Source organism: Triplophysa rosa, linkage group LG11, assembly GCF_024868665.1.
Source record: "Triplophysa rosa linkage group LG11, Trosa_1v2, whole genome shotgun sequence".
In the NCBI taxonomy this organism is placed as follows: domain Eukaryota; kingdom Metazoa; phylum Chordata; class Actinopteri; order Cypriniformes; family Nemacheilidae; genus Triplophysa; species Triplophysa rosa.
This window is the reverse complement of record NC_079900.1, coordinates 13,175,008-13,195,862: the sequence shown is the minus strand read 5'-3', so window position 1 is coordinate 13,195,862 and position 20,855 is coordinate 13,175,008. Positions and strand designations below refer to the sequence as shown.

At 38.7% G+C, this 20,855-nt stretch overlaps 1 protein-coding gene across 2 annotated transcripts in view; it reads left to right on the top strand.

Moving 5' to 3' along the window:
* The first annotated feature begins 5,721 nt into the window (after positions 1-5,721).
* LOC130561536 (protein phosphatase 1 regulatory subunit 29) overlaps positions 5,722-20,855 on the top strand; it is a 77,102-nt gene continuing 61,968 nt past the window's right edge. The window contains exon 1 of one of the 2 annotated variants that reach the window (XM_057345944.1): positions 5,722-5,828. The gene's annotated coding sequence lies outside the window, so the exon portion shown is untranslated. The remainder of the gene's footprint in view (positions 5,829-20,855) is intronic. The other variant, XM_057345946.1, reaches the window with a different exon arrangement.

The following is a 20,855-nucleotide window of genomic DNA, read 5'->3' as shown; positions in this document are numbered from 1 at the left end:
AACCTACATCTATTTACAAACAAAACTTTACTGCCATCTAGTGGAAGTTTTAAATATATCATCTCATTTAAGTAGCTTATTTAAACACTTTCTCATTAGCCACTGCATACAATAAATGATCATTTAAAGGGATACTTCATCCAAAAATGAAAATTCTGTCATCATTTACTCACATCCGAGTTATTCCAAATCTGTATAAATTTCTTTGTTCTGATGAACACAGAGAAATATATTTGTAAGAATGCTTATAACCAGACAGATTTTGCCTCCCATTGACTACCATAATAGGAAAAAATACAATGGTAGTCAAAAGTGCACCAGAAATGTTTGCTGTCCTACATTCTTCAAAATGTCTTCTTTTGTGTTCAACAGAAAAAAGCAATTTTTCCTACTATGGGAGTCAATGGGGTGCAAAATCTGTCTGGTTATAAGCATTCTTCCAAATATCTTTCTCTGTGTTCATCAGAACAAAGAAATTAGCCCTAGTAATAAACAAATAAAGTATTCATGACTGTGGATAAAAATTATATAACATTATTAAACTTGCTAATATAATATTCTAGTCATCCATGTAGGATACAGGATTAAACGCGGAACACACAACTCTATATTACATTATTTGTTCACCAAATTTGCACATATCAGACCTGTACATACATAATTGTCTATATTGTATATTGCGTTTTTGCTGTTTTGTACATTGCCTATATCTATATTATTGTATATTATTATTATTATTATTATTTCATCTGTGTTCTGTCCTGTTGCTGTCTTTCTGTTGCACTGTGGAGCTTCTGTCACTATAACAAATTCCTCGTATGTGGAAACATACTTGGCCAATAAAGTTCATTCTATTCTATTCTATTCTATTCTATTCTATTCTACAACATTTTTATGAGCCTTTGACATCTGCAAGCAAACTCTCGCTAAAATAAATTTGTCACTACTGACGGCAGCTGGCGTGTGGCTGTGTTTGCCTGATGAAAATGACAACCATTGTTAATTCCCAGCTTGAGCACAGATCGTCTGGAGAAAGCAGTTCTACGCTGACAGATGGCAGGGGTGAAGAGGAAAATCGCCTCAGACTTTGGTATCAAATGCAGTTACTTCTGACGACCACTTGATGGCACCACTCGTTCATAAAAAAACTGGTTATGCTTATGCTGCTGAATGTTAAAACGTCAACCTCGGGCCATAGATGTAACGTTGAGACCATGATTACATGTGCACATCAAATTAATGCCAACATTGAATCGTAACATGTATTCCCACCCGAATGAGTTAGAATAGCTTAAAGGCGGGGTGTCCGATTTCTCTTAGCCATTGTTGATGTTCAAATCACCAAAACAAACACACCCCTACCCCCATCTTTTGCTTTCGTCAGCGCTCGGCTCGGCTAATGTCCGTCCTGTGCACTGTACACCTTACTGCTGATTGGCTACAAGGCTGTTGTGGTACTCGGCTTGACTCAGTTGTCTAAAGCGTAATTCGTAAACGCAATACTTTAAGGACACCAACAAATAACCTAACTGATCTTAATAAAACAAATGTTTCACTTAAAAAAACATTTCAACAAAACTTTTCTCGTTCAGAGCTAGTATGACCTATTCGTTAAATGTATAAACTAGCCTGTTCTCTTATAGCCTCTGTCATTTACATCTCTGCTGAGCAGGGGCGGACTGACCAGTATGACATTCTATCAAAGACTAGAACGGCCGTCCCACCAACGGCCTACGGCCGTGACCAGGGGCGGTCCGGCCATCTGGAGTATCGTAACTTTTCCTGGTGGGCCGCTAATGTATGGGGCCGGAATGGACACTTGGGCCGGACAGACGGACGTTATTAACGTGAATGCACGCAAAGCGAAGGCATTAGAGAGACGGACACATATACATGTAACGCAATGACACGTTACATACAACCCCCCCCCCCCGCCCCCCTCAACAGGAATGGTGGAGGGCCAATGTGGGCAAAAAAAGCCAGGGCCGATTTTTCTTCCGAGTCCAGCACTGACTACAGGGCTTAAAAAAACATTTCAACAAAACTTTTCTCGTTCAGAGCTAGTATGACCTATTCGTTAAATGTATAAACTAGCCTGCTCTCTTATAGCCTCTGTCATTTACATCTCTGCTGAGCAGGGGTGGACTGACCAGTATGACATTCTGTCAAAGACTAGAACGGCCGTCCCACCAACGGCCTACGGCCGTGACCAGGGGCGGTCCGGCCATCTGGAGTATCATAACTTTTCCCGGTGGGCCGCTAATGTATGGGGCCGGAATGGACACTTGGGCCGGACAGACGGATGTTATTAACGTGAATGCACGCAAAGCGAAGGCATTAGAGAGACGGACACGTATACATGTAACGCAATGACACGTTACATACAACTCCCCCCCGCCCCCCTCAACAGGAATGGTGGAGGGCCAATGTGGGCAGAAAACTACCCCCAATCCCCCCTGCCTGTCGACAGAAATGGTGGAGGGCTGAAAACTCCAGGGCCATTTTTGCTTCCCAGTCCGCCCCTGCTGCTGAGTGCTAACTATATCTCACTTCTACTGAGAGCTAAATGCCCTTTGAAGAACTTAGCACGGCCTTTAAGTGCTATGATAAAACACTGAGGTGAATTAAACAATTGGCAAGATGGGTCAGATCGGGATCTGCTACTGAGCATCATGCACTATAAAAAAAGTAAGTTTCATCCACCTTAGCAGGCTTAGAAGGCGGAGGAAATACCTCTGGGTTTCTGTACAACATACTTATTTCCTTTATACACAAGAGGATCAGCTCTGTTAACTAAAATGGATAATTCGACCAAAAATAAAACGTATATCATTTACTCACCCTCACATCATTCAAAACCTGTATATTATGACTCTTTCTTCTGTGGAGCACAAACAAAGATATTTTGAGAAATGTTTAAGTGGTTTTGTGTCCATACAAAAGAAGTCAATTGGAGCCAGTGTTGTTCGGTTACCAACATTTTTCAAAATATCTTCTTTTGTGTTGTGAAAAGAAACAAAGTCATACAGTTTGAAATGACATGAAGGTTAGTAAATGATAACAAAATTTAAATGAAGGTCCAGTTGAGTTTGTATGACATTCTGACTCAAGCAGAACTTTCTAGTCTATCAACAGGCACTGCTATCCTGGCATGTGTTCATTTATTCACGCCATCATTTATTCATCTTTCCCCTTCTACCCTGCTCGCCATTTTCAAAGTGAATTAGAAAGTTTCTCTCAGATGCCTGAAGAACAGGAGTATGTGAAGACAGGAACATCATGTGACTCTCCTCACTAAACAAAGATAAAGCCGCTCTACATCCGTGTCTTTATTGTGGTATTTGTTTTTTTAGTACTTGTTTGTTGTTTTTTACTTCTTTGTCGGCTCATTTTATACATATCTTGACTGTTGCTTCAGAAAGCATCGTGTTGGAGGTGGAATCAGCCAATCATGTCGTCTCACCCCTCCTGCTTCAACTGACGGATATGAAACACCAAAGAATGACAGTAATGATGGTATGATATTTGAGCGTGAGATGAGAATAAAGATCTGATTTTTCAAGCAGTGTCGCACAGTATCCTTTTTGCTCTACCTTGGCTCACTGCTTGTTTTTATGTCTGCGGCCCGTTGCCAAGGGAACACAGCTGCAGCACTTGAGTCGTGAGTTGGGGAGGCTGGGGGTTGCTATTTAGTAAACACATTCGCATTTCTTCATTGGATTTAGCAAGTTGCAAGAGGGGAATAGAAACAGATCATAGAATCTCCAGGCACAGCTTTGCCATAGTGAGAGCAAATGGTTTGTTTTGTGTTCGCTTAGACGCTTGAATGTTTCTCATATTGGAGGAGTTTTCAAGTCATATCTCACATTGCATCCAATTCTCTCTCTCCGGTTCTATTTATGTCACGTCGTACATTCGGGCATCAACACATTAACATTTGTTACACAGACTCAAAGCACACATACTGCATTGTTCTCCCTGGTCTTGTCCATTTCTCTCGCTTGCTGAGATGTTTTTGAAATTATTTTGTAGTGCATTTGCTCATTTGTCTTTATCTTACATGAATATTTGGATATTCTCACGAATATGAACACACAATTAAATTATGGCAAACAAAATGTATTGTTATGATATTGTGGCACAGTGATGGTTTCAGAAGTTCACAAATCACCAAAAAGTACCATGGTACCACCACTGTACTTTTTAAAATAGTACCATTGTGTTATTATATTTAAGTGTAAATGAATAAAAAATATGAATGAACAAATCATGTTAAATATGATATTATCAGTCATTGGCATAGTCGAGACTGCACATGCTTACTAGGGTCACCACCACCCGATCTTAAAGTTCCCCCATCTTTAAAATTCCAATTTAACACCTGCAAAACACATACGATTTAAACAGAACGATTAAAAATATAACCCTCAGTTGACCTGTTACACATTGCTTGTGACAATGTCAATTGTACTGATTTCAACTGCAATATGCGGTCAACTGTTCTTGTGGATGTGATCGATATAGGTATTAATGCATTCTTGGAAAAAGACTCAGCTCAAAATTTGCAGTCAAGCATGAGTGTTTCTTGGTTATAACCCAAAGAAAAGTGCCATTCACCCGTTCCAGGGATCTTGAGGTATTTATCCAGGATTTGAGAATCTTTTAAAGCAAAACCTTTATAGGGTAGACCGGGGCTAGTTGTCACACAGGAAAGTTGTCACAGGGGGGACTAGGTTTGGTTTTGGAGTCAAGGGTTCAATCAAAATCCATCAGTTCTATTCTTGAAAGTATAATTTCAATATCATCATCTATTTTATATTTTTATAGCTGTTAGGTAAAAAAGTGAAAACAACAAAACCACACAGACACACATTCAGATAAGGTTTAACTACTCTGTAAGAAATTGCTGTAATTTTACAGTACTTTTTTTCAGTGTATAACTATGAATGCCAATTTAAAATTTTCTTAAATGTTTTCATAAATGTTGTATATTACACACACGCATGCACACACGTCTGGTTTATTATCTCCGTGGGGACAGTCCATAGGCGTAATGTTTTTTGTACTGTACAAACTCTGTTTTATCCCCTTCCCCTAAACCTAAAGATGTAGAAAACTTTTTGCATTATTAGATTTTTAAAAAATATTGTTCTGTACAATTTATAAGCTTTTGTGCCCATGGGGACCTCAATTTTGGTCCCCACGGTGACATGAGTCCCCATGTGTTGGTGTGCGTTCAGGTTTAGGTCCCCACCGAGATATAAAAACATGAACACACATACACACACACGCACGCACACACACAAATATAATTATTTATCAAAAATAAACCTACCCCAAGAAATGTTTACTGGAGTAAACATGTTACAACTAGCCCTATATCTTTTGAATATGTATCAGGGACACATTTTATTTCCCCAGTGTTCAACACCCAAGTCAGAGAATTAAGGCAGACCCTACAAGAAGATAAATGCACATAAGATTACTGGATGGATAACTGTAGGCCTATATGATCATAGGATAAATATAAAATATCCCAACCAGTGTAGTCTATAGCCTATGTCTTAGACAAGTGGTGGCATCCTTAACATTATGACAGGAGAGCTGCACATTGCGGTTGAAATCACGCAGGAGTGGCATCACGCTCGTATGGAGAGGGCTACCCCGAGCTTCACTCTTCTGCTACATCGCTCTCTCTCTCTCTCTCTCTCTATCTCTCTCTCTCCCCTCCCATCATCTCTGTATCGCTCACTGATCCCACAGTGTAGTAAAGCGGATAGGCAAGCTTAATAAACAGCGGAATCTTTTCAGAACAGACATCGACAGAGGTAGGAAACTTTCAGTCGTCTATTTCACCCGAATTCGCAGTAGTCGATGCCAAGCATGCCTGAGCAAAAGAAACCGAGCACCTCTTCACACTGGATAAGGGATTTGGCATCGTGGTTGTACAGACTGCGCAGTGAGAAGCCACCTGCACGCGCCGCGACTCACGCTCTCTATCCAGAAATTATCCAGAGACGCGTTCACGCGTATCTGGCGCATCGCGACTTCGGACTGAATTTAAATATTCGCTATAATGTTTGCGCCTTGCAGGTTGGATTTGAGTGTTTCTTGTCTTGTGTATGATCTTGCATCACGCATCATGTGTTTTACGTATTAGTTCACTATGAGCTATTATTCATCTATGGGCATGTAAAAACGCGAAGCGCGTCTGCATGGGATGCACTTAGGGCGCACAGCCACTGACAGATGTGCGGAGGGGATTTGGTATTAATATACCATGGCGGGGTTTTGTTGGCGAACTGCGTGACACGGTTTGCGCTCGTAACAGCACGCAGTCGATGTAAGGTGCGTTTGCCTTAGCATTTCATAACTTTGACATGATTCCGCTCGTGAGTGGTTGCATTTGGTCTCATATGAATGCGTAATATTTGTGAGTAAGGATGTCAGAAAGCAAAGCGTCTCCATGAGTATTTGGTGAGGTTACATTCACGACTCATCAGAATGTGCAAAAGAATGTGCGTAAGTGTATTTAAAGTTTGTGTCAGATAGCTTTTAAAAGGAATGTACAACTATCAGGATAAATGTTTTATTAAAGAATACCATGTTTTATAAATATGCACAAGCTTGAAGAACATCTGAGTATTTAATCTATAGAAAAGTTATTTTGTTTGTGAATAACATAGCACTTCACATGCCACTCTCATGACTGAAGTGGAAGATTTAATTTACAACCTACATTCCTTCACTTTGTGTCACCAGTGAAACACAATAATATTAAACACAAATCTAAAAATTGCTAATCGATGCCAATAAATGACTTCAGCGAGGGTAGTAACAGCAGGGTTTAGCAGGATTACAGTTCCAGTGGTGTGCACAGGTGGGTGCCACGGTGCTCAATCGGTCAATGATACTCAGAGCTATTAGCTCAGTTCCTCAGCCACACGAGCACTGTATTTGCACAGAGAGCCCGTGGCTTAAACCGCAGTGGACACAGAGGTCAAGCCTCCACCATGGTGAAGTGGAGGACATTTTGGACAACATCTCGCAGCATGACTTTACGAGTGTGTTTTTACTTCCCTCAGGCTTAATGGTTTGAGGGCACCAAATCTGGTGTTTAAATGTCCAAATGGGAACCATGTTGCTCTGTGCGTAAGAGGAAAATAATTATGAGATATAGTCAACATGATGTTTTCTTGTGCACTTAACGCACCTCTCTCATCACGGCACACAGAGACAGTAATTATGATGCCAAACAGAACTGTCCATTTTCTCCAAATATACCCCTGAAGACAGAATCCCTGCAGGCTTTCAATATGCCTTTTAATTAAGTCTTATATGTTGATGTATGTTGTGGGGGATGGGTGTTTTATAATATTCAGCTTTCTTTAATGAATTATTTAGATTCAGTTATAAAGGTTTTGGTCACAAGAGTGTTGTGAAATCATTTAAAATTAAAAATATTTGTACATTTATTTCATTTGAGTTAAAACTTTGAGTTTCTTGGAAATTAAATGCTTTTGCCATTGAACAAGAAACATTTGGCTTATGTAATAGAATATTTTATTATCAAATCAATGTGCATGGGCTTATGTCTCTGATGACAAAGAAATCACTGCATATGAATTGATTTTAGCCATACAGTAATGAGGTAATATTTTACCCACTCTTAGATCTATACTCTTCTTTTTAGACTTTTCAAAGGAGTTTCTTAAAACTACTAAGCAAAATTGAGGTATTTGTTGATACACGTAATGCATGCAGACTACTTTGTCAGGGTAGTGAAACACGTGGATTCAAAAGCGGGTACAATGAGTTTATTGCGAGTACACACACAGGCAGATGCACTGTAAAATTCAATGGAGTCTTGAACTGGGAACAGCAGGCAGATATCCACTAGTGGAAGTCGGCAGACCACAGATGAGCTGGCGGCCGGGAAACCCAGAGGCAGTTGAGCCGGCAGCGCTGGCCACGGGTGACAGCGGTGGTGGAGAACAACTCCCAAGGGGCACTAACAAAACTGAAAAAAAAAACTGACTGGAGCCTGGGCAAAAATAAAAGAACACTAGGGTTAAATGATCCAACTAAACTGTAGAGTATAACTAAATCCAAGAGAAAAAAATAATCCAATGGGGGAAAAAGGTAATCCACAGAACAGCCATTCACATGGCAAAATAATCCGTAATCAGAGCAAAACCTCAACTAATCAAGACATAAAGGCAAATCCAGGTACGGTCAAAACATAAGCAACGCTCACACAAAGATAGTGAGAAGTGGCAGTGACTAAACGTGGAAAAACTAATAAGCACCAGGTGAAAACACTAAGACTAATGAGGGGATGATAGGTGGCAGCTGGCCGGGCACACTAACACAGTGAGCACTGGATCTGTCAAACCATTCCCACCTGCTCGGGACATTCACACTCAAACAACAGACGAAACAAAACAGACAAGTGTTAACCCCTGGACCCAACATATTTATACAGAGAATAGAAAAACATGCAGACATCATGCATGTATTGTCCTAATCAGATTTCCTTTAATTTTCCTTCAATAGTATCAATGGGTACTCATGAGCAAGAGAGAGCAAACGAGTGCATTGATTTTTTTCATTATAGTTGACATTTATCTGGACACCTATAGCTGAACGTGTTACCCACCTAACCCATCTTCACACGTTTGCTCAGTGAAACCAAGAAGACCCACAGGTTTCTGACAGTCAGGCTGTGTGTGTTATTATGGTGTGCTGATTGTGTCTCATTATCGAGTCTCTTGATGATGGGTTAATGAGGTTTTCCTGTTTACTTTACTGCTACTTCCTCTTGGCTGGCCCAGGGGCTTAATTAAACCCCCAGTGCTTTGGGGGCCCTAAATCACCTTAGGCACTGCTATAACATGGATATGTTGAGGTATGCAGTCAATATGTGCACATGTTTGTTGTGTCTATATAAGTTAATGTATTAAAATTAAAGTATAGAAACGTTCCAAAAGTTATCCTGTGAAAGTAAAAGCATGCCTAACTATATGAAGATTGACTGTGGGAAAAATAGCTGTCATATTGTAATAGTAGTTTTCTAGGGTTACTAGACTGGTTACTCGAGTTTACAGGCCCAAGTCTCAAGATAGTTTGATTTGATGTGTGTGGTCCCCTTTTCAATCTACTGTAAAGAAGATTCTTTTTATCAAACTCACTTTGTTTCAAATTAAACAATACCAGTACCATCACTAAAAACAGTAATCATTCATATTAAAAATGGTAAACTATGAGTTTTGAACCAATTAGCTTGAAAGATAAGCTTGGGAAATCAGATTCTTATAACAATTATAATTACATGAATATACAAAAGACAGAAACAATGTCATGCCATTTGACCTTAAAGATGCACTGTATCTCAAAGTCTGCATTGTTTATCAGGCTTCTCCTGTCCTTTATCAAGCGTTGTGATTTTAGTCACATCTTGAAAGCTGCTTTCAGAAGCGAACTGGCACAGAAGATGGATTGATATACTATTTGAGTAATGCAAAGAGGATGGAGTGTGAAAGCATTGATTAATATTCCCATTGCATGTAAACTCATATTCTGAAAGAAACTCTCGCTCTCTCTCCCACACTATTCCCACCTCTGACATTTAAAAGAGCAAAGTCATAATGTGCATCTTTGTACTAAACCAACTTAAAGAAAGTGACCTTTCATTCACTCAGAGCTACACTTGAAAGTTTCTCACGCAGCAAGATTTTCAACTTTTTTGAGTTGGCACTGTTAGCCAGAAACATTTTAATTGCTACATTATATCATTAATTTAAGACATTTGGCTAAATTACACAAGGATTAATAGAGCTTTAAAGATGGGGTAACACACGCAGTTTCTGCAAATCTCATATTAATCTTGAGTACCTATACAGTAGTATTGCATACTTCGTATCTTCGAAGAATATTTAGTTTGATCAAATTTATAAAAGAGAGATACAGCTGTACGATTATTTCTGGAAAAAGACGAGCTGCTGGAGGCAGGCAGGGGGAACGGAACTACAGCACGAGCACACAAAACATCATCGCATTATCCCTTAGTGTTGTTTACATTATGCACGTACGCGCCGATTGCCAACAAAACACAGACATATGACTTAGTTTGACTTACCACCTGCGATACATGTCCGGCATCTTTTAGCACTGGGACCACACCATCTATCAGTTTCAAACGATCTCCAAATCCAGAGTTATATCCAATGTTTATATAAAATTCATCACCGAAATGCAGTGAGCAAACAAACACAGCTATACTTCCATCAGCCGAGTGAACCCAGAGTAAAGGAAAATCAAACAAGAGATCTCCTTCTCATCTCACATCTTTCTCCTAGACATAAATTAGATCAAATTGAGACATAAGGTTACGTCTCCTGCTTCTCACATGTTTCTCCTGAGACAAAAAAAATGTCATTCTCTCATGTTTGTCTCCACTGAAATTTAGAAGAGATCTCAGTGTCATCTCACACTGTGCTCAGACTTTTCTCCTTAGCTAAAGACTCTTAACATTCTCACATGTATCTCATCTAAAGCTTCGTAAGAGATCTCCGTAACATCTCACACTGTGCTCAGATTATTCCCCTTATCTAGAGACTCTAACATTCTCACATGTATCTCCTCAAAGTTTCATAAGAGATCTCCATAACATCTCACACTGTGCTCAGATTTTTCTACTTAGCTAGAAACTCTAACATTCTCAGATTTACCACCTCTAAAATTTATAAAGAGAGTATGTATTAAAAATCAAATTAATTGGGGATTGAGTCATAAGACATTTAATGTGCCATTCCAACCATACCGGGTTGGCCAATCAGCAAAGAAAGCTTGATGGTTACTTATCCTGTTTTTCTTCATGATAACAGCATATGGTACAGTACATTACTATTTCTAACAATAAATAATGTGCCATTTGCACTTAAATTGTACAGCTTTCATTGTATCAACAAATAAACGGTAACTTTAACCTTATTTCTGCATATTTTCACTATTAATATAGGCTAATTTATTGGCGCACACTTTGTAAAGCTATTGAACATCTCATAAACTTTAAGAGGAGACAGATGTGAGAATGTTAGTTTCTAGCTAAGGGGAAAAGTCTGAGCACAGTGTGAGATGATATGGAGATCTCTTATTAAACCTTAGAGGAGATAAATGTGAGAGTGTTTGACTCAGGAGACAGGTGTGAGAAGCATGAGAGTCAAGCAAGTCTCTATTTGATGTTAATGTAAAAACAAAAACCTTTGAGATGCTGAAGGTAGATTATCTGCCATTAAAACACACCATTTCAATCAAGCACAATACATGCATTGACATATTTTAGTGATCGTGTCATAGTTTAGTGTTGATAGATCATATACAGTATAGACCTGTGTGTGTGTGTGTGTGTGTGTGTGTGTGTGTGTGCGTGCGTGTGTGTGTGTGCGTGCGTGCGTGCGTGCGTGCGTGCGTGCGTGCGTGTGTGTGTGTGTTTTCTAAAGATGATGCAATTCTGACTGGGAGTACAGACATTTGTTTTTTATTTAATTTATTATCCTTATTAATCTTATTTGTATTATTCTTTACTATTTTCATATACAGTATTTAGTTTATTAGTTATACATTATATCATTATTTTTTACATTACTTTTCATGAATGTTTGTCGAGCTATCCTGGAATTTCACGCTTCAGTATCTTCTTCTCAAAAAGAGCATCAGCCAACTACAGGGGATACAGGGAACAACTCCAAATCACTTTGCAGCTTTTGTATTTGGTCATTCTTGCAGCTTGGACAGTAATTATTCAGTTTGAATTCTGCACTGCATATACAATGCTGGGCTTTGAAGATAAATTTAAATGAGTCAGCCTTGATATTCAGAAATGTATAATTCTATTTAAATTATAGTTTCTATATTTACAATATTAGTAAAAATTTAAAATGTAACACATTTCTCCTAAAATTTAATTTAAGATATCTGGGGCTGGTTGCAAAAACTTCTTAGACTAGTCTTAAAAGTCATCATTAGTCATCATTTTTTAAAGCCTGGTATAGACTGATTGCCCTTTGGTTACCCTAGTGAAAAATAAATATACTAAAATGTTTTTGAAATATATTTATTTCATGCTAAGTATACTGCAAATTCATTTACATCTTATGTACTAATGAAAATGCACTGCGATTGTATTTGTGGTATACTAAATTGGTATACTTAAAGTCTGCTAAATTGGAACAATAATATACTTTAATTGTGCAGTTATAGTGCTGAAGTCCAACTAAAGATACATTTAAGTGTATTTGATTGTGCTAAAGTGTAACTATTGCAAGTATGCTGCAGGTACACTTTAAATATCTTGCATTGAAAGATATAATCCTTATCAAAAGTGACATTAGAACACATTTTTATTTAAACAGTCTTAATATGAAGAAATGTGCATTGTGTATAAACAATTCTCTAAATAACGTTTAATTATAATTTCCAGTAAGTCATGTCAGTAAATACGTTAATACATTTAAACTCTACTTAGCATGAAATAAATGCATTTTAAATGAATTGTTTTTTTTAAGGCAACTATTACTTGTTCCTTAGTAACTATTCAACTAATTATATGCAGCTGGGACCAGAAGACAAAGCTGATACATAAATGAGACGTGTAAGAGAATAATCAGCCCTTAGTATCCTGAACTAAGATAAATGCCTGTCAGAAACATAGCCTTGTGGTCAGCACATCAACATCGAAGCACAGCAGCACCTCAGACGACATGAGTTCCAATCCCAGCTAAAGGTACTTTCCTCTTCCCTTCCTGTCTCTCATCCTATGGCCATGTCCAATGAATGTGAAAAACAATATCATCAACATCATCATAAAAAAACACAACAATGAAAAGTTTTTCTTCTTTTCATGACTTTCTCATGTCTCACTTGTGGCTACTTTTATTTATCCTAAGGAGTTTTAGGAGAAACATTTGAGACACTGTTGATAATACAATGAGAGATAAATAAGAATATCAACTAAGTCTCAGATATTTCTCATGTCTCACTTGTGTCTACTCTTATTTCTCCTAATAGAATTTAGGAGAAACATGGGTAGACAAAGCTGATACCTAAATTAGACAATAAAGAGATTTCCCAAGCTTCTCTCACCACAATCTCAGTTTTGACTCTCTTAGACATCTCTCATTTGCGTCTATTTTTGTTTCTCCTAAGTAATTTTAGGAGAAATATCTGATAAACTGCTGACACTTAATCAAGAAGCATAGGAGAATCACAACTATGTCTCCTGAGCTTAGAAAAAGCAACCAATGAGCAAAAATTTTTCCTCTGGGAAGCGGCATTGATGGCTGTGACGCGTTAACTTGGTCTTTCTCTCACACTAGCACGTAGGAGTGGTCTTTCGCACATTTAATAGTGTAAAAAAGTCAGAATGCATGAAATAGCATGTTACCCCATCTTTAATTCATCACCCCCGTCAGCCTCATTGATTTATCAGTGGTCTGATAATGTCCAAAGAACAGTGTTCAACAGTGGCATGCACATTACCACACATGCCTGATAAGAGACCTGGGGACATTGAGAGAGAGAGAGAGAAAATCTGTGAATTACACAAATGTGTCAAATACAAATGTAATTTACGGTCATTGCTGTTCCACTCTCTTCATGCACGAAAACATTTTTTTGTAAAGTTGATCATTATTTTATCATAACAAACAACTCAAATTGTACGCTTTAATGACTTCATTAAGCATAAAAATATCTTACATCAGTAAATACATTAGTGATTTGAACTGAAACCAATTATTTTCTTTTTTAATTATATTCTAGCAAGTACACATTTGAAGAGATCAGTGTTTGCCTTTTTAAAGCAACAACGAGCCGTTTTGGTGTATGGTTACCCAATGTGGTTGATAAGCGCAATAGTCTGATAAGTGTGTCGTAAATACTGTCGCAAAGTTTCCCCGTTGTCAGCTCAATACACGTGAATTTGTTTACAAAGCTGATGTAACCGGAGTACCCAGATACGTAGTTTTGAAACTATGTCCACCGATCAGGTAAAGTAGCCCATGTTACTATATGTTCTACAGATATTATTACAAAGTTTTATGTATTGTTACTCCATAATGTACTACTATAATGACAACAAAGAACGGTAGACCAGTTTTTTGCGTGCATACGTTAGTTGTTCTTGTGTACGCAGGAGCGGACTGGGAAGCAAATTCGGCCCTGGACTTTTCGGCCCACATCGGCCCTCCACCAAATCTGTCGATGGGGGGTGTTGTATGTAACGTGTGCATTGCGTTACATACATATGTGTCCGACTCGCAAATGCCTTCGCGTTGTGTGCATTCGCGTTTATAATACGTCCGCAGTCGGACCCTGGTCGCGGCCTTAGGCCATCGGTGGGACGGCCATTCTGGACTTTGACAGAATGTCCTACCGGTCAGTCCGCCCCTGCGTGTAGCTCGCGTATGTAGTATTGTTTGCAAAGGGAGTAATTTGCATAATAATAAAATGTTGTCCACACAATTATGGATCATGCAATAATGTCTATAGTAACCTATACATCGTACATTGTCATAAGTTTATACGGCTGTAAAGTAACAGAACCTATTTGTTTGAATATCCTTTCTGACATAAAGTAAACCGGGTAGTCTTCGTTTACATGCATTACACAAATTCGTGACGAGAAACAACATGATAGCTATCGACACCGGGGCAACAAAATATTATCTCTCAGCTACCTTACGGTTATAAATTGTGAACGGTGGTGCGCCAATGAACAACCTGAACAAATCCTAGTAACAAATAAGCTCAAAAGTACAGGAGTGTAAGAAAAATGTACATATAACACTTACAAATCCAGTAGCAGGACCGCTAGGTCTCCATCAGTTTTGCAACCCGTTGCCTCTTTCAGCTCACGCCACTGAGTGTAAGCCCGTCCGATATTGATTCGTGATCGGGCTAGTGTCCGATCACTCTCTCTCTTTCTTTTCTTCGCTTCCTCCGACAAAACCCTCTTTGGTTTTTTTTTGCAGGCTCTGCCATGTTGATGGTTTGGAGACTTGCGTTAAACTAGATGGTCTCGTCTTATTGTTAGATGTTGACTAACTTCACCCAGGCTATGAGTAAAACGTGACGTATGTCGTAAAGCAGGTGATGGGCGGGGCTTGGGATCCTACCCGCAAACCAAAGTTACCAAAGTGTGATTTCAGCCAATAGAGGGCTGCTTAGGTAGAAGCGGCAGTAAAATTCGTCCAGTTAAGAGTTGTCCTACCACTAAAATAATTTTAGAGAGATTATTTTAGGTCGAAAAGAGGCTCGTTGTTGCTTTAACTCTGATAATGGATGTTGCGGAAAAAAATACAGTTGAAACATATCTGATTGCATTTTTAGCACACCTGTATCATATTTTTAATTGTTGATTTGCTCTTTTCTAGTGGCATGTCTATTTTACACATCTATTGCAGATCTGTTGCATAACAAACAGAAAGATGGACAGGCAGCCATACAGACTGCCTTAAAATTGATGCTCTATAACTGAGTATGAGCATTTATGAGAAGGAAAATAATAGATGGTGAGAGACTGTGTGTATATGTGTGTGTGTGAAGGGGCACCATCTGCCATCTGTAGTGCTCAGTGCCAGGACCCTCCAATCATCCACTAGTGAGAGAGTGTGGCATACAACCCGAAACACAGAATGAGAGACAGAGAAGGGGGAAACGTGGTATTTGCATGAATAGGTAACCTAGACTTTCTCTGTGAAAGTTTCTCTTCTTCAGCTGAGAAAGGTTTTTTTAGAGAGCAGCTCTGTCTCACAGTATATGGATCTTCATGAAATACTGGTGTTTTTCTGCCTGTCCCAGTTCATTTCTTGGCAATAACAATTTTCTGACTCTCTGCCCACATCTCCACTCCCACCCATACTCTCTCTCTCTCTCTCTTTTCACTCGCACTATCTCTCTATCACAGCTTCCAGAATCAGTCTCACAGTACTGTGTACTGGTTAATCCATTATATAGTTGTTCTTATTTGTACATTCGGTGGTGACCACAGTGAGTAACAGACTAAGTAGGGTTCGTGACTAAACACTGGTGATATGCAGTGGTTGCTCAAGTTGTTTGTGCTTTATTCATGCTACCAAGTTTTAATGCTGGCAATAGAGCAGACAAAATTCAAACGAACAAAGAACAAAGAAGTTTTCTCTTGATGTGAAGGTCCTAAAGTCTATTTCATGTGTAGCAGTTAGAAAGCAAGCAGTTCAGATATAGCAAAGTCAGATTAACCATAAACATTATATCATGTTCATATAAAACTTTACATTTTTTAATAAAGTCATTGAAGAAAATATATTTCAGTAGTTCTGTTACTGTAGTGTAAATAAGATATAATCCAGCGATCAGGGCCATCACCCGCTTCACCCAGGGACAACGAATGTAGGGACATTTGTTCGTCTCTACCCACTTTGATCTTTGCACAAGGTGAAACCCCTGAAGTTTCCCGTGATCGTTTCCTCAGACTCAACTCCAGGTCTTTTCAAACTTGCCTCTGAAAGGAGACACTTCCATTAAACTATAACCGTATATTATCTGTCTTCGAAATTTAATGATGCTTTTACAAGATGGAAGCAAGAAGCAGAAAAAAAGGCTCCACCCCGAGGCCACGGAGCCTGGTGCACAGCACAGTGGGGTTTTCATTACCTAAATCATAATGAATTTCCCTGTCTGCTCTGGATTGGTGCACAGCATGGCCTCGAATAGTTAGGGGACCCCTTAATAAACTGAGCATTGTGAAGTGAGAATTAATTCACCACCCATTTGCCACCTGTTCACATCATAAGCACATCATTCCTCTCTTGTTTCTTTTACAAACATCATTGTGAAAACTGGAATAGTTGAGCTTGTTATGTGCTTTTTGATTTGATGTGATTCTCCAAATACATATTTATACTGCCCGTGCGTTTCAAGGCGCACTACAGTAATGTGTTCAGTGTGTTAAATGAGAATGCAAATGGATCTGACGCTGGTTTTGTTTGAGCTCGATTGTTGTTGAAAATGGTAATGATATTCACATCCTTTTATCTTAATCGTGCCAACAATAACTAAAAATACACCTGGGAGAGTTTGGTTTTAAATGTGTGGATAACAGTCCTCTAGAGGAGGACTTCAGACTCGATAACCTTTAAAGCACATTTAAAGCATATTTTTTAAAGATAGATCTTTCTGTATAATCTGTGAAACTCTCACAACTCCTGCAGGGATTTGTTGCTCCTTTGTAGGGTTCTTGTTAGTGTAGCGATTCAACAGGAGTGAGGTTTGCTGTGTGTGCTATGTAGGGTTACTGTAGCTTAAAGGGATAGTTCACTCAGAAATGAAAATTCTGTCATAGTTTACTCATCCTCTTTTCATTTCAAACCTGTATGGCTTTCTTTCTTCTGCAGATTTTGAAGAATGTTAGTAACTGAACAGAGACAGTACCCATTGACTTGCATTGGTTTTGTGTCCATACAATAGAAGTGAATGGGTACCGCCATTGTTTGGTTGCCAACATTCTTCAAAATATCTTCTTTTGTGTTCTGCAGAAGTAAGAAAGTCTTACAGGTATGAAATGATGAGAGGGTGACCAAACGATGACAGAATTTTCATTTTTGGATTAACTAGCCCTTGAACTGGTAAACCATGGCACTATTAAAGACAACACTTGCCATTGTAAGTTACTGTGTCTATTAACAAATATGTAATGGAGGGTCTCAATTAAATATGTGCAGTGTCACATGGTTTGTGCAAATTGTCACATGACCACAGCAGTTTACTTCCTGTTTGCGCCATAAGAAGAGGATGACTGCATAAAAGCTTCAAAACAAAAGGCTAGTAAAGTATATAAACATAAAGATGCGACAAAGAGTTTTGGTCCACATTATCTTTAAGATGTCTAGTATTAATATATGAATAAACAATTATTCCGTTTTGTTGCGTGTGGTCACAGAATGATAAAACATGTTGATGGCAACAATAGTGAGCGGTGGGATAACAGTGAATTTAGGTATTCCTCTTCATTCAGTTGCAGTTGTTAGTGAAATTTGCACTAAAATGTTGCAATGACAAAATATTGCATTTAATGAAAAGTACAAATGATACAAATCAGTGACAACATTGATGTTGTTATTCTGGTAGCAATAATATAACAATTTTATGTTAAAAGTTAGAATATATTGATCGTTGTATTTTTTATTATTTTATCTCGATAGTCCTATCAGTGTTGTGTAAAGTTTATTATGCATAATATTAACCCTAGAATGTAATCAAAAAGTTAAAAATAGCTGGGCTGAAATATATAACTACTTTAATGACTGCAAAATAATTTTAGTATACACCTTATCCCACCGGTTACAATTGTGACCAACCATAAAACCCAAATTTTCACACACTTTTCCAAAAAAATTCAAAAAATAATTATTATTTCGAAGGGTTACTAATGATGGATATTTTCATGGCTGGGAAAAATTAGGGTTAACGGGTTAACCGTGGCACTCAGCCTGCGACCTCATGCATGTAGTCTATAGCCTTGCAGGTGTAACATTGCTTTAATACATATAAAAGAGTTTGAAGTTTTGAAGTGAGTTAGATCTAAGTGCAGCCTTGCCAGATACAGTGTCAGACAGCACTCAGACTGAGCGAGTGTGCGTGTGTACAGACGAGGTCACTATACTGGGCTGTACTCAGGTCCTCATCAGACTGACATCTCCACTCAAGCACAGCATGTTTGCAAGGTCAGCAGTCACCAATGGGACTCCAATTTTCAACTCTTTTCTCCCCTCGGACCCACACTGGTATTATACAGTTACTGAGGCATGTAAATGGTGGCAAAGAAGCTCGAACGGGGCTAAATGCATCCACAGGGACCCATCAGGACTCCCAAATCTATTGTACTCTCTTGCTGTGTCTGCGAGACATGACTGGACTGTTTTCAGCACCACGGACAGCTCAGTTGCTCATGTACCCAATCAGAAACTATAACGTGCAGGATGTCTCACATCAAACAGATATTGTCCAATAAGAGATCATATTAGGGACTTTAAACACATTTGGGGTTTGCGCAACCTCATTGAATTTGATTTAGAAATTATTTTTAGCTAACGCTTTAGTCCATATTCAAATTTTAGCTGAATATGGAACTGTTCATTTTCCCCTAACAATGGCATTTGTTGTTTCGTCAGCTTTGATATGATACATAATTCATATCAAGATTTATAACTGGACAAAAATGGCGGAATGGATGAACTCTGTTTTGCAATTCATATTGCTGACTCAAATCTTGCAAAACAAATTTATTGCAGCTGTGTGCTGTGCCAGCTTGCACCTTCATGTCTGGCAAAAACGTATATAGTTCTGATTTTTAATCAACACCTGGAAAACTAGAGAGAGACGCACACGGCAAACTGTGTTGGGCTTGGTGCAAGAAGAGTTTTCCTTACTTAGCATTTAACAGCAGGATGTAACATTTAGGCTTCCATTGAGCAAAATGTCTTACCAGCCGTATAATGGATTAGTAGACTTTTATTTCCTTTCAAACCTTAATGTTCCCTTTAAATTTTGATGAAATAATCTTGGTAATGGAGGAGGCCTGAGTTAATAGAATCCTATTGAAGATATTAGATTCACGAGGGGAAATAGAGAACTGACGCTAAACATTATAATTCATTTATCCATTATCCATATCCTTTTACTGTTCACTCCACAAAGTGTTTACCAGGATCAGCACAAACTTTAGATGTTTTACTGATGATTTTGCACGAGTTCTCTACTAGCAGCCATCCCTCAATAAGGGGCTCTTTATATGATGTCTAAATCTGATCTATTCCATGATTCAGCATTAGTGGATTAGTATGATGATGCTTCGCCCAATGGGCGTTACTCTTGCATGTGATTTGGGCAGAGGGTAAGGAATCAGGTCAATGCTCATGTCTGGCACCACAGTAGATGTCGATTTCTATTCTGTTTCAATACAGTGAGACGCAAGAGCCTTGGGGCAGTAAAACCCTTTACGTACAGTACGTGCACACAAAAAAACGTATATCTCTGCCTGACAACCAATCAGAATGCTCTATGCTGCTTGTGCATAAAGTATGCCTAATACGTGCCGAGTGAGTCGTATGTCACCCTGACACATCTGCTAAATTGAATTACCTCAATTTTATGTGAACGCATAAAAGAAACAGTTCAACCATCACCCACTGAAACTTTCATTGAACATCAACTGAAATATTTAATTCGACTCAAGGACTGATTTCTTTTTTAATAGCTACGTGAAGCCACATTCCTAATTCACTCAAGTATGCGGCCGGTCATCTCTCACTTGATTCTCACAGACAAGCCGGCTGGTAGAGGGAGATTGAGAGGTTGAAAGGTGTTTATAAGAGCCTGCAGGCATGCTCTGCTGCTCCCAGGGGCTGGATTGTGCCGTTGTGATGAATGTGCAAAATGCAGCGAGTTGAGATTGTAGCACATTGTAGTTCTAAACAATACAAAGGTAGGAGGAGGGTGGAGGCTGTACTTGGTTCGATATGGTGGGTACTGTTGTTTATGGTGCGCACACCTGGGTAACGTTGATGGGGTTTGGTTTTAGTGATGCAGGCAGTCCATCTTTCAAGATCGTACAAGTATTTTATAGAAAAGAAGAGCTTGCATGAATGCACTTGTGTCCATAGTCGATTTTGCGAAGCTTTAGCTTGAAGAATTACAAAAGTTACAAATGGTGTACAGTAGACTAATTAGCCAGTGTGTTCTTGTTATGTAACACTTATTAATTCCTAATGGTTGGTTAGTGTATGGCTTTGAAAACAGATGGCATGAATGGACAA